General features: G+C 38.5%; 1 protein-coding gene across 1 annotated transcript in view; it reads right to left on the minus strand.

Annotated features, from left to right (window-relative positions):
* The window catches only part of tmem38b (transmembrane protein 38B), a 12,207-nt gene that overhangs the window by 5,871 nt on the left and 1,815 nt on the right, over positions 1–4,521 (minus strand).

Here is a 4,521-nt window from a genome sequence, read left to right on the forward strand (position 1 = left end):
TTCAAATGTTGGCTGAGTGAGTTTACCCTACGATTTTGTATGGGCTATATGTCGGCTTCTTGAGCCGCGTATTGTCAATGCTTACATCGGTTTCAATTATGTTTTTATATATTTTATTTGCTTTCACGATCGCTTACCACTGCCAGGGTTGCAACTGAAATAATAGGCTTAAGCAACAACAGGTTATGAAAGCACAAGTGTAATTATGGTCAGATCTTGTGCCTGACTGATGGGGAAGTAATATTGATAAGCGTTGTAATTTATGCATTTACAGCATCAGGGTTTTTTGCCAGCTTTCCTTACTATTTTAGGAAGGAGCAACTGTATTGTGATTTGCCTGTAAATCCGTGTCTGTGTTTTTCATATTCAAGTAGCATTTTAGTTTGCTCCTCTTGTGTAAAATATGCAGCTCTGGTAGATGTTTGTGATTGGTCGTGCTGTGCAAACACCGCCTCTTTTATGTGAACACGCGCGGCGCTGGATTGGGGAAACCATGGGTTAATTGAACTAGTTGTTAACCACCGTCGTGACACAGGTTGTTGGATTAGGTGAAGCCGGGTAACTAAAATAAATCCAGGGCATGTTGATCTTGATTTGTAGTACAAGCCTCATCTGATGCATGCTTCTACTAGTCCCTAAAACTGTGTAAATATTAGCTAGTAATAAGTAACAAATAAAGAGATGCTTTTTGAGCACAGTTACATGATTTGCTTCTGGGGGTACAGTACAAAGTGCAGAGGCATGACATTGGCAGTTATAAACCACATCGCTTCACTGCAGACAACGATCGGCTGCTCAATGCTCCCTCTGTGCTTCGACCCTGTTTATAAAAAACACTGCATTCCTTTTTCCTGATATCATGGTATTACATGTTCTTACTGTAAATCCTAAGAAACTAAGGTTTGGTTGAACTATTATTTAGTTAAAGTGTCAACACGGGTTTTATTGACAAAATTCTAACACTGCGAGTTTTCATATCCATTGTACAACTCTAAGACCGACTTGTCTGACTCTACCACAATTAATGTAGCCAACGTACACTAAGATTTACTTGTTATCTTGACCTCACACAGGTGGAGTGCTCAGTCAACCCTGAGCCACCTGCCCCGAGTCACTATGGCTGCACACGGGACCATACTGGTAATCTGAGGATTACAGACATATTATAGACTCCTGGAGAGAGATTGGTAAACCAGGGGGATTTATAGCTATATCTGCCTCTTCTGCAGACTCCCAGTGGATTCAGTCTGCTACTTTGCTCTCACTCACAGAACATGGAAATGTTAGAGAGGCAGTTTAATTTATCACTAGTTTAAAAAAATAGCAGAGTACAACATTGTGTTTACTACATTTTTCAAGTTTCTAAATGAAAACATTTAACAGTTTTAATTTTTTTGAACAGTTCTAATGCTAAAATAGAATGGACAAATAACTGTTAAATACTAAAAGTACCACTACAACAATGTAAAGTAATAAAAACAGACCTGCATTCAAAATCCTATTTTAGTAAAAGTAAGAAAATAATTTACTTAAGGTATCAAAAGTACCAGTCAGATGGGTCCAGTTGTTTCCATCCTAGGGGTTGGACCCCACCTTAGGGTCACCAGATAAATATAATGGACCTGAGATGATTGATGGGGCAGGAAAGAAGAAACAACAAAGTTCTGATACACCAGTCTTTACTTTTTTTCTGACTTTTCTTCTCTAATTATTTGCTTTTTTGTGAAATAAAAGATATTTGGACCACTTTGGGCTTTAAATATTTATTCAAATAAATCAATGCAAGACGTTTAGAGGGGAAAAGTCTCATTGGTGGAACTGGTAAGAACTCATAGACATCTTAAACATTGAATTACATAAGACAAATTCTTTGATGTCTATGTGATCTCCATATCTTCATTACTGAGTCACTATTATAAACAAAAGGCGGGAATTCCGACAACAACTATGGTTACATAGACCCATTTCACCACATTTGAGTGAAAAAAAGCTAAACACATATATGGACGTAAATATATGAATGAATAGAGAAGTGTTAGTGTATAAGGAATATAAGAACAATGTCAATGGGATATTCTAAGTGACAATTAATGGATTTTGAAACTCATTTTCTTTGGGGGATATCCATGCTCTACATTTTGGAACCACAGATCCCTTAATTTGGGGGCTTTGGGGGATGTAAACAGGAAGTATAATGTTGCCACGGAATCGATCATTTTGCTGTGGGCTACAACTTGAGGCCTTTTTTAAGCCACCGGTATTTTTGTTTACATTGTAGCAAATAGCAGCATTTAAAGTATGCCAAATTAGCAAAAGTACAGACAACTTTCACTGGATTATTTCTCAGACAAGTTCTGGAGTTATAAGGAGTGCCTTTTGAGTTTTAATTGGATTAATGGAGGTGACAATAATATCCTCGAGAAATGTAGGCCTAGGTCCCACTAAAGTTCCTTAATAGTCTCCATGAGCTGTGCGTCCCAGCCACTGCTGCTGCTCGAACTACTGACAGTGTTGGAGAGCAGGCCAAAATGAAGTAAATACCTTCCCGTTGTTTATAGAACACCGGTATGCACTTGTCTCTTCTTACATCACAGTGTCTCAACCTCACGTCTCTCCCTTCAACTCTCCCCATTGGCAAGGCTTGGGTCAGTGTAAAATATTTTCTGGAAACTGGTTTTATATTAGGCCAAACACCGGATCAGACCCATAAACCAAATTTTACTAGGTGTTGCACTTTATTCTGCAGCTACCAAGTGAGATAGAAGAGCCCATAATGAGAGTGTAAAAACCCCAGTCCACTTGGTTACGGTATTATAACTCTAAGCCATGACTTTCCCCCTGCAGTGTTCGCACACGCTTGTCTTTTTAAGCAAAACCTCTTTCACTGGCTTCAAATCCAAAATGCTGCCATACCAGCGTAGTTTTTGTTGTTCGAGGCTAACTCCGCCATTTACCATCTCGTCACCCCAAAAAACAAATGAACCCTCTAGTAAACAAACAACGTATGCCTCAGCTCTGCAGTAAATTGCTGTCAGCGACTCGCGCCTCCGTCAGTTTGTTGGTTTATGACCCTAATAGTATGTTAATCACATGAACATACTGCTTATACCAGTGTTAGCCAAACTACTAAGTTCACTGAGCTAAGCTAACGCTACTGCTCAAAACTGATTGCAATAGAACTCAGATTTAGTGCCGCAACATCGGCGGCACAGGTTGCTAGGCTACAGTTATTCATACGATCAAACCAGTTTAGCAAAACATCTGCTAACACCAGAGGTAACTGGAATGATAGCAAGACGTACAATGTGGCTGCAACACTGCAGCATCAAAGTACTGTTACTATTAACACATTTTAACAGTTTTTGTGTGTGATATGAGTTTTGCAACAGTGACACAACCAGACCTTTTTATTTTGTGTGTACACGAAGTCTGGTGTAATGAACATTTTGTGGTTCAAAACTAGCTACCACAGTTAAAGGAGGAGGAAGTTTGAAGAAAACAAATGAACCAAGTTGTCAGACAAGAAAATAACACTTTTAAAATAAGCCACCATCCTGACTGTCATACATATCCCTTCCTCATTCGACAGCCTCAGCCTACATGAGACAGAAATGTTCAGTATCAGTGTGTTTGGTCTTGCAGTAGTAACACTCTCTTCACAAATGCAGCACATTGCTTGCATAGTAAATAGGGTTGTTATGTCATCACTTTCAGTTCCAGAGCAAAACAAACGGCTGCAGACAGTATCTACGCCTAACTGGCCAAGCAAAAACTTCAACAATAAGGATTTTTCATTTAAGAGGTGGTAATTTTTGTTCAAACCATAATTTCAATACAGGACATATTCAGTTTTTAGATAGGTAAAAAACAACAACTATGTTTTGCTTCACTTCACACTGAAATATAATACACTGGTTGGAGTACTCTGACGTGCTGGGCTACCACCACAGATCTTTACCAGATCAACTTCCTGTTTCCTGGTTTGCATTTGAAGGAGACACATTTATTTACAAGTCAAATTTGAGGAATACAGGCCAAGTTCATCACAGCTGTAACATGTCATACTGGTTGTATTTCCAATTCCTTTTTTTTTTCTCTCTCGCTCTTTTTATCATCTCTAATGAGAAGATACAGAGTGGGCTCTCTCTTCAGTTATCAACAAAAAACAAACCAAACACAGTTCCCTTTTTGGAAATAGTTCTCTCTTCAAAATCATACACAAAATGCAATTGTTGTGATCTGAGATCAGTTTTGACTGTGAAGTCTGTACATGTGTTAATTTGCATGCATATAACTCTAGAATGAAGGTGATATTGAAACAAGTCTTGTAGATTGAGAAACAGTTCAGTTGTTGCAGCTGCAACCTGATGAGAAACAGTCATTTAAACCTGAACCAGAACAGCATATCTCCGTCAATACAAATACATGTGATTTAACCTTGTAAATAAGACACTTAGACTTAGAAAACATGAATGTCCCCGAGAGGCAATTTGTTGTACAGTACAGGCATATTGACACATA

This window comes from Etheostoma spectabile, chromosome 16 (assembly GCF_008692095.1).
Source record: "Etheostoma spectabile isolate EspeVRDwgs_2016 chromosome 16, UIUC_Espe_1.0, whole genome shotgun sequence".
Lineage (NCBI taxonomy): Eukaryota > Metazoa > Chordata > Actinopteri > Perciformes > Percidae > Etheostoma > Etheostoma spectabile.